At 33.7% G+C, this 11,277-nt stretch overlaps 1 long non-coding RNA gene across 1 annotated transcript in view; it reads right to left on the minus strand.

The window, feature by feature from the left end:
- The window catches only part of LOC137253842 (uncharacterized), a 297,293-nt gene extending 286,016 nt beyond the window's left edge, over nucleotides 1-11,277 (minus strand). Inside the window, exon 1 of the long non-coding RNA XR_010953899.1 lies at nucleotides 11,142-11,277. This is a non-coding gene — a long non-coding RNA (uncharacterized lncRNA). The remainder of the gene's footprint in view (nucleotides 1-11,141) is intronic.

Consider the following 11,277-nt stretch of genomic DNA (forward strand, 5'->3'; position numbering starts at 1 on the left):
TACATATTTCTTGTTGGTGTCATCATCATCAACTGCAACATAACACGGATTTTTGTCTTGGCCCCGGCTGTCCGCTCACGCACGACATACTAAAAATGTCTTCGCACTTAAAATCTGTCTTCAAGTTTATTTTGATTTTTTTCCGTAATTTTTTTTATTATTTTGTTATTTTTGATTTGCCTTCGATTGCTTTTTCGCAATTTTTCTTTACTCATCATTTTTACACATTTAACAACCATTTAGACAACTCGCAACGTATTTTATTTTACATTTTTTATATAATTTTGTTTTTTCTCTGTTGCAGTTTTCAAGTTTTGTTTTAGCTTATTTTTGTTGTTGCGAAATTTAATTAAATTGTGTAATCGAAATGGGCCAGGAGCAATGAGTACACTGCTCCGGATATTGAAGATTTACTGGTTTTTCCGCAGAAAGGAAACAAATTGAAACAAAATCATTATTGAAAGCAACAACAACACTAAACAGGAATATTTTTGTAGTAAATACATCTTCGGTTGAAGAATTCGGGTGAACTACTTATTTAACCTAAAAACATAAAAAAAATATGTATTGGTGATGTTGTCACAGTGATGGCCAAATCACAGTGCTTGATATTTAATCGTCGTTCATCGACAGCTAACTTCTATAATATGGGCAGCACCACTGTAGGATTCCGGTTAAATCATGGTGATTTCGAAAATAACGATAGTAAAATCACCATTAAGAAAATCACTCCTTGCTAAATCGAAGTTTTTTCTCAATTTTTCTGGACTTCCAGTTTGCTTGGATGCCAAGAAGCATTCCAATTATTTCTACCAGTCGTTCAGCTGGCAATGAGCACATTGTTTATATACAAGCTTGTATACAGCGTGTATCAGCAAGTCTCTATAAAGGCGAAAGCAATCCTTGTATCTGTTATCATCCAGAGATGGGGAGGGCTGAGTACTTTTTGGTGTCTTTTCAGACATTTTTTCTATACCACAGCTCGTGAATAAACCAGAGAAATAGATTCAGAGTAATTCAATGCATTTTGCAGTGTCGAAAATTATGGGTAGGTTTTACAGCCTTAAGGGTCCATTACTGATACTTAGCATAGACTTGACTTGACTTGAGAACTGTCACTTACAATTCTGTTAAATGAACATTGCATGTTACTGATTACTCAAAACTTAGCAACACTTGACTTAGAAGCCTGTTGAATTTTGATTTTCTATGTAAGTTCTAAGTGACGTTTACATTTTGAGATGCCATTTGTTTGTTCCCAATTCATTTTGACATTTTGTCATACAAACTGACATTTATTTAAAAATAAATTTCAAAGCTGATTATGATGCCAGGTTGTATGCGCTAAGTGGAGTATAATCGTGGCTAAGTTGTCAAGTTTACGCCAAGTCAAGTCTATGTTAAGTATCAGTAATGGGCCCTTTAGCCTATGCTAAGTATCAGTAATGGGCCCTTTAGCCTAACAAAGTTGCTTCTATCATTAAAAAGACAGGACTGTAAACTCATGACGGGTATTCTGACTGGACACTGTCTTCTGGCTTCTCATGCTTTTAAATTAGGCTTGGTCAGTAATAGCAGATGTAGGTAGTGCGGGTTGGAGGTGGAAATGATCGAGCACGTTCTGTGCTCGTGCCCTGCGCTTGCCAGGCTAGGACTCCAGCTATTGGGAGTGATACAGCTGTCAGATCTAGAAAGAGCAAGTGGCTTAAGTCCTAGGAAGCTTCTAGTATTTGTCAAGAGGACGGTGTTATTTTATAACATAGATCCTGGTTTTTGATAGGGGTTTTCAGTTTGGTCGTTAAAACAAACTTCTGGTAACACTACGAACTCATTCAGTCAATGTGAGGTCCTCATGGACCGGCCAGTGCAACCTAAGCTAACCTAATGCATTTTGAAAAAAACAGGCCATTCCATTTTATTAATCCTTTGATTTCGAATATTTGAGAAGCCAGATCCATCATTTAAGTGCAGAACTAAGTATACCTCTGGATGATATACATACGCATATAGTTAACGGCGTCATTCGACACTGACTTCGTCAGTGGTCTGTTTAGTGGCGATCTACTGCTAGAACTCGAGAACCACATTCTACCTCCCGAGCTTAAACAAAGCAAAAATCAAGAAGTGAAAAGTTTAAATAAAGGGACTCAAAGTTGCTTCTTAGCCCTTTCACAAAAAATTTAGTTTGTTTCATTTGAAACCAGAAGAACTTGACCAACCACTTCCCTTCCGCCATGTATTGAATTTTGACTGTTTTTGTAGTTGGCTGTCCTTCGCCATGGCCATTTTAACATGCAGGTATATCATAGTTGTTATTCCAGGTATTATTAGGAGAGATGATATGGGTTTTTTAAGAGGTTCATAAGTGCCATGCATAAAAATTGCGATTCGGACTGCACTCAAACCCGAAGATAAGGGAAAGAGGTCGTTTCTTTGAATTGGCCACATAATGAGTTTCGGGTTCGTGCGGAAAAATTAATGTTTAGTTTTGTTTCTTACCGTCGTTGCTATATCGTCGGTACAATGCCAAAGAAACGAATGTGCCATTTCTGTTTAAACGAAAGTACCTGGGCGACCGAGCTTTGCTCGGCAATATTCGAGTATGCCGCATAACATACTTTGTTCTACATGTCTTCATTAATCAAACTCTACTATTTTTATATGCACATATATTATATATTTTCACTTACCAATATTTGATTTCCTTAAAAATAGATTTCAAAAACATATCAAACACTAACCGAAAAATGAACAGGAATGAAAAATTTTAAATGGGTAATTCCAGCCTATAGTATAAGGGATTGTTATGACAATTAGTGAAATCGAGAACTAAGTTTTTTAGGTCGATTATCTTCATGCGCCGAATTATGAATTTCAAACATTTTTTATTTATACACTATGAAAGTTTCACAATTATATTACATTCCAAAAACTTGTAAATTTCACGAATGAGCGCATCTGTTGGTAAGTAGTTAAATGGTTATATGTCGTTTTCAAATTTAACATATGCCTGTAGTGTTCAACGGTAGCATCATATTACCATGGTGAGATATCTTTTTGCTATGGTGAGAAATCTTTCTAATAGTAATCTGTAAGAAATTATTCATTTCATATTTGCCAAAAATATGCATTTAAATACATTTTGCTAGAATTTGCCACGGTGCCTTGATATTGCATTTCAATTTTATTAGCTTGCGTGAAATTAAGAAAATTAAGTCGAATCATTTGTAAGATTTTTAAATTTAATTTTCTCCTTTAAAGCTTTAATAGAATATGAGTAAGTAGAGTACTATTTCGTCGTCTATGTCCTTATTGTAATGCGGAGTGAAATACCTTTCGCTTGATACCCATATCGGCATATCTCATGCAATTTTTTGTTTAATTTCGAATAGGTGGCAACCCTAAATGTCAACCCTACTAAAAAATGTCCCTATTGTAATGCGGAGTGAAATACCTTTCGTTTGATACCAATGTCGGCATATCTCATGCAATTTTTTTTTTTAATTTCGAATAGGTGGCATCCTTGTGAAACATTCTGAGTGGTAACACTTAGGCAGAAAGTCTTAGAAGGTGATACATTATCTCTGTGCCAAATTTCATTTAAATCAGTTGAGCCGTTCCCGAGATCTTTCGGCTATACAAATATACAAGAGATGCTCGTTTAAAGTTGTAAGATATTGTGACGAATATTAGTGACACTAAGTGATACTCACATCACTAGTCTTATACTAAGTAAATGAAGCCACAACAACAATAAAGCAGGCAGTCACTTGTATCTACATAAACGAATCAATCATTATGCCTACACATATGTACGTACACGCAGCGGTGAGATATGCACAAACACATTTATATATCTTATCTGCGATGCTCCCAAAAGTAGGCAATTATCTGTGGAAGTATCACTCACACATACACGCGCATATGAGAAGCTATAACGTGCATTTGTAGTTATGTTATAGCTGGTAGTAAATTCTAGAAATAGAGGCGCCTAGAAATATGTCAACGAGGAAACCAAAAAAAGTATAAAAGCAGCAGCAGTTGAGGCACGACGAATGAGTTTGATTTAAGCACGCTATCCGTTGAGAAGTAGTAGTATTTTGAAGTACTTGAATAAATGCCATTTTGCATTATTGAATAATGGAGTTATTTATTCAACAGTTTAGTGATTCGAACGTTAGTAGAAGGTTGCAAATAAGAGGAATTTCAGTAAATTCGTTACAATATAATATGTTTCAAATTATGCAAGGCCAAAACAACGAATGTGTATTTAAAAAAAAAAAAAAATTCAAAATCATTTTTCAATTAACATTACTGGTTTACAAAAGTAAACCTTCCAATAGTGGTTGAATAATACAAAATTAAATCTGTTTTATTTAAATCTCTTTTTTATCAATGTCTTACGCGTTTTTCTCAACGCATCAAATTTGCACATTCGTTTCTTTGGCATTGTTTCGACGATATAACTTTGTCTGTTAAAAGAGTCATAGCCCCTTAATGTATGATTCTGGAGTCACCATGAAACTATTAATAAGGACTATGGAAGAACAGCTGCAGAGCTAAAAAAATGATTAAAACAATTTATGTATATAACCTCTCAAGATCGAAATGTAGACCCACCAATTTTGAAAATCGTATGTCACATGACCAAGGGGAGGGCTTTTGCAACTTTCAATTGTATATGGGTACCGACCAAACCTACTCTACTAACATACCTGCATAAAAATTAGTATGCTTATTAAATTTGTATGTGTTGCACGCTTATCTGTTACATACACAAATATGTATACATATATGTATATCTCTACTAAAACTTATCTTAAATGATAAAAACTACAAACAAAAAAAAAAAAAAAAAAATAATCATTAAATTAATTTTTGTATCCAATTTAAAATACATAAGCTTTGTTAATAAAAAATCAAGGCCCACTACATGAAACAGTCATAAAACGACTAGTCTCGCTCTTTTGTTAGATAAATCCAAAAACTATAATTAATTACGACATCTTCTTCAAAGTTGCTCAACGAACTTTTATATCATTTTTGCACACGCAGCTATGAAAATACATACATAGTGGTTTGTGTTTAAGAAATAAGGTGTGCGACTAATTGGGAACAAAAGAACCACAGAGCAAACAAACAAAAAAGTCCTCTAAAAATTGCGAAGAAGTAACAACGCATGAAAAACTTTTAACACTAAATTTTAATAACTTTTGCCAACGGATGTCATGCATATATACATATATAAATGTACATAAGTACTTATAGATATCTATAGATGCAATTACATACATTCATGTATTGAATGTAGCAAATTTATTAAAATAAACGAATGTGATTGTTTATCAAAGTACAAATTATTGGGAATTAAGATCCCAATGTATAAATACGCAGTGAGTTGGTTAAAGGAAGTTTTATTTAAGGCTGATTTTCACATTTGAAATATCGAACAAAAGCCTAATTGTTTGCTTTACAATATAAGCAAGTATATATTTGTAAAGTAATTTCAAATATTCCACACTTCTCCTCAAATATATAAACTTATTTTAATAGTAGTTCGCTTCTAAACTTGTTCAATTTAATAAAGTGTAACGGCTTAATAAGTAAGTCTGCAACCATATTATATGTTGGACAATATTGTAAATTTATGATACCCTTCTCATTGAGATCACCTACAAAATGATACTTTGTGTCTATATGTTTTGTTCTGCGACTAAACTTTTCTTTATCTACAAGCTTTATACAGCTTTGGTTATCTTCAAAAATAGGTATAGATTTTGACATTGTCAAATCAAAATCAAAAATATGTTTTTGTAACCATAAGGCCTCTTGGCAGGCGTCTGCTAATGCTACGTATTTCGCTTCTGTTGAAGAAAGAGAAACAAAAGTTTGCTTCCCACATCTCCAGCTAATACAATCACCTTTATATTTAAAAATATAACCGCTATTTGATTTTCTGTCATCACGATTTTGTGCCCAAACAGCGTCCACATATCCCGTCAAGACTTCAGCTTGCTTGCTTACGAGTTTTAGTTTGAAGTCTTTCGTACCAATTAAATATTTGATTAGCCTCTTGAGCTCCACCCAGTCATTTTCAGTTGGTTTGCTTACATGACGACACAGAATTGACACAATAGCTGCAATATCAGGACGAGTGTTGATAATTAAATAAACAACCTATAAGCTCATGATATAAGGTATTATTTTCTAACAACTTCATTTCACCATGGTCTAAGCTTATGTATCCAACGTCCATTGGGATTTTTGAAAATTTCACATCTTGAAGTCTAGCTTTTTTAGCTATATTTACTATATAATTTTCTTGATTCAAAGAATAATACCCAAACTCCTCCCTCTCAATTTTGATACCCAGATAAAAATTTATGTTTCCCAGTCGCGATATTTCAAAATTGCCTTCTAATATCTTTTCGGCATATTCGAAATCACTGTTTACATTTGATGCAACTAATACGTCATCAACGTAAACTAATAAATATATATAATGATCACCTCTCTTTTTCTTTAAAAGACAGCAATCAGCTTCTCCATGATGGAAACCTGCTGCACGCAAAACGTCTAAAAATCTTGCATTTTGCAGACTGCTTCAACCCATTATAAACTTTTATTAAGTTTACATACTAAAACTTCTGAATTTTTCGACTTTACTTCATAACCTGGTGGCTGACGCATATAGATGTCCTTTTGTAAATCTCCATTTAAATATGCTAATTTAATAACATAATGCTCGACTGTGTAATTTAGTGAACCAGCTACCGCCAAAAATAACCGAAAAGTTGTTTGACGTACCACCGGAGTGTAGACTTCATCATAATCGACTCCATATTTTTGTGTAAAACCTTTCGCGACCAATCTTGCTTTGTATTTTGATATATTTCCGTATACGTCTCTCTTGATTTTATAAATCCATTTACAACCTATTGCTTTACGTCCTCTCAGTAAAACTACTAAATTGCAGGTTCCACTTTTACGATGCGAATTCATTTCATCGTCCATAGCTTTCATCCATTTAGAATTATCTTTTCGAACTAAAACCTCTTTGTAATCACTTGGCTCATCCGCTTCTGTAACTAAATAGCCATATCTAAGTGGGGCTCTCGAAATTCGTTTTGATCTCCTAAGATTTTCTTCGGGAACAATAGTATCATCAATATGAATCATCATATATTGAGTCCTTTGAGTCCTCATTAGAACCTTCTACCGTACTATTCCCTTTGTCTTCCGAATCATCTTCATCTGCTGTAAAGTACTCATCATCTTCCAATTCTCTACTTTTAACATATATTTCTTTACTAGTTTGAAGTAATATGGGTATTTCCTCCAAAATATCTTCACATCGTTTGTCAACTTCTCTACTTTCTACAAATTTTTCTTTACTCTTTTGAAGTGGTATGTGCATTTCCTTTGAAATATCCTCACCTTGTTTGTCAATTGTCATGCCTTCTTTAAGGATAATGTAATCTCTGCTAGCTAAAAGAGTTTTCTTCTCTTTGTTAAAAAACCTAAGTGCCTTTGACTCTTCCGAATACCCAACAAAAATAAGTTTTTATGTTTTCTTGTTCGACTTACTAGGTTTTTGAGAGGGTACAAGGACATGTGCCTATGAGCCAAAACGTTCAAGTATGTGAAGATCAACTTTTCCTCCTTCCCATGCTTCAAAAGGAACAATATTTTTTGATCTTGTAGGGAGATGATTTTGAATATAATTAGCTGTAACTACCGCCTCACCCCAAAACTCCTCGCTCAAATCCGCATCAACTAAAATACACCGTACCATTTCAGTCAAATAGCGATTTCTTCTTTCGGCCACTCCGTTTTGTTGCGGAGTATATGGTGCTGTGAACTGCTGTTGCACGCCTAGGCTTGAAAAGTACTGCTTAACAGCTAACTCAGTAAACTTTCCTCCTCTATCAGATCTTATAACCTTTCGAGTCTTTTGAAACTTTGTCCTGACCATCCTGCTTGACCCAGTTTGCATCTGCATCCGCTGGCTTGGGGAGTGAAACAACGTTCCATAATTCTTCCTTAATTAATAGCAACACCATCTTAATCTTCCACGTAGCGTAGTTTTCGCCATTAAGCTTACAAATGGTCGACATAATGCGATGGCCCATAACCTATTGGGAATTAAGCTCCCAATGTATAAATACGCAGTGAGTTGGTTAAATGAAGTTTTATTTAAGACTGAAAAGCTAGATCAAAAATTTTGTTCACATTTGAAATATCGAACAAAAGCCTAATTGTATTTTTGCTTTACAATATAAGCAAGTACATATTTGTAAAGTAATTTCAAATATTCAACACAAATTACGAAGTGAATAAGTGTGCGCCGATTGGTATGGACAAAGCCAATTATTTATACAAAATATAAATAAAATACTCATTAAATCTATTTTTTACTAAAAAGAATGGTCGCAATTTATGTAGAAACAACAAAGTGTTTTCGCTGACGTTCTACTATATGCAATTTTTCAATATATTTTTTGTATGAATAAGAACCATTTTCTAATGGGAACTTTAAAATTTATCTGTCCTATAAACACAAATTTTGATCACAAAAAGTTTTTCTATCAGACAGATAAACCTTAAAGTTTAATTGAGAAAACGACCCTCAGAAGTTAAAAGCAACTGAACTATTAACATAACTTCCGCATATTTTAGTATTGTTTAATTCGAACTAAAGAATTAGTATTTTAGAAATTAACTCTAAGAATTGTGTTACGCATAACTTTAGAAATTAAGCCAAAACTATGTTTTCCTACCACACGTATATGAAATTATTTCCATTTTTATTGGAACTTTTTTAAATTCAATCTCTTGCTCACTACTTAAAATTTATGTTATTCATTTGATGATTAACCTTCATGTAACCGGTAGTCTACATTTGTAGCGAATTTGCAAAAAAAAAAAAAATTAAATAAACATTTTGTAAACAACAGACCCCATAGTTTTCAACAGCTTCCTAATAACAATTCTAAGTCAATTAAAATATTTGAAGATTTTCATCATATTGTTTACTTCAACTTGTCGAAACATATTTTTTTCATTTATTGTTAATAGCTTACTCAAGGCCTTCCATAACATTAAGAACTGTCTAGCGCTTTGAGGCAGCGGTGGACCCAACAGACGTGAGAGTGCGCGCTTGGAATGGCCGGAGAAATGCTACAAATATAGACTCCAGGTAGCCTTCGTAAGTTTTATATCCCGGTTACAAGCGTTTCAAAACAGAACTTAACAGTGATAAAATTGTACACATTCATTAGTTTACTGTTTTGTAGATCGCTTGAGTGCTTGCAAAATTGATGTTGAAATTTTATTTAATATCATTTAAAAGGTGAGATTTTCTGCTTGTCCAATTTGTCCATACTAAACAACAAATGTTGAGCTTTAACATAAACATAATTTGCAAAAACAGGTATCACAGCACACTAATTGATTACCAAAAAAGGAATCAAAAATAAACGCGACATTAATATGCAAAAAATTAAATTTAGAAATAAACACACTGAAAGAAATGGTGCTAGTAAAATCAACAAATCGGTTCTGTTGTTCTTGACATAACGGAGATTTGGAGAAATTGATCGAATTATGGTTAATTCGACCGAGATTTTTGTCAAGCGAACAAATTATTTTAGTCATTTCAACAGAAGAGAAATTGTCGCTCTTAAGTTAACAAAATTCTGTAAAATTGACAGATTCCTAATCAATCTAACTGATTTTTTTGTTAACACAACTGATCTCACTGGTCATTTCAACAGCGATCTACAGTCAATACATGAGCAAATTTCAAAGAGAATTTTACGCTCACTGCGCTCTCTACTTTGTACTTATGTATGTTGTGTACTATATGTATGCACATATTTACGTATGTATATGGCGGCCGCAGACCGAAGACCCTGGGTTCACACCTCGGGCAAGGCAACATAAAAATTTTAGAAATAAGGTTTTTCAATTAGTAAAAAAAATTTCCTAAGCGGGATCGCCCCTCGGCACCGTTCGGCAAGCACGCCGAGTGTATTTCTGCCATGAAAAGATCTCAGTGAAAACACACCTGCCTTGCAAATGCCGCAACATAGATACTTTCGTACAATGCTGTCGCAACAACTTTTTTTGTTCATTGGACTACTAAAACGGTGAATTACGAATCAACGATTTGTGCGCAGTTGATTTAACATCTTGTTGCGATGGATAAAAATTTAAAGAAATTTCAGTTGAATTGACCCGTATTTCGGTTGATTTTACCAGTCTTTTTCTTTCAGTGCAGTTAGCATATTTAAATTTGATTAATTATAGGATAACTGTACAGTTGGGCTTTGCGAGCATTACAACATTTTAGAATTATTGCAATCACATTCTTGCTCAAAGAGCTTGTTATTAGCATTTGAATCCTTAATTAACTCGTTGGCGCCAAAAACAAGACATTTTGATAAACTATTAAGATTTTTTTTTATACCGATTATTATTTAAATAGATAACACAGTGTTACAAAAATGAGAAAAGTGAAAACACTTAGGAAGTCATACAATTTTTCAATTTGATCTCGAAGATCTTAAAATGAATGCACACAAGATTTTCCCGGTCATCCCCAAAATCGAGTTACGGGCAAAAACCGAGTTTTCGTACCTTTGGAATCTTGCAAGCCTATAACATTGTTGGCTATTATTCGATTAGGAGTTTCTCTCCGGATTCTACAAGAAGATACTTAGACCTTTTCAACGATTGCTTTAACATCTAGAAAAATATAGCACAACTGTGAAAATTTTCCCAATGCACATATTTTATTTACAATTTTTTCGGGTTTCGTCAACTTTGGTGCTATCCTTATGCCCAAACTTATTAGAAGACTATATCAAACTTGCATTGCATCAAAGCGGGAAGTCGGTTATGAGTTAAATTACCCTTAATTTTTTATATATGTTAAAGACGACTAAGAAATGTTTACTTGGCCCATTGCTGTTTAAATTTAGAATACCCCTTTGCAGTCTGATATGGCTGTAAGTTATGTAGTTCTAAGCCTATTTAAAACAGTTTACCAGTTCTGGAAAGACAAAACTTCATTTTAAAATGGCTTACACAGAGGAGCCCCAGAAGACATATTCTTAGATATTAAAACCAAAATTTACCTGTGATTCCTTTAAATATTTGGTTCTGGTTTCGATTTCACTTTCGGTCCGGTTTTAGTTTTTATTTGAGTCTCATATCGGTTTCAGTTGCTGTTCCGATTTCAGAAAAAAATTGGTTGTTTTTGAAATTTGTAGT

The sequence above is a fragment of the Eurosta solidaginis genome, chromosome 5 (assembly GCF_040869045.1).
Source record: "Eurosta solidaginis isolate ZX-2024a chromosome 5, ASM4086904v1, whole genome shotgun sequence".
In the NCBI taxonomy this organism is placed as follows: Eukaryota; Metazoa; Arthropoda; class Insecta; order Diptera; family Tephritidae; genus Eurosta; species Eurosta solidaginis.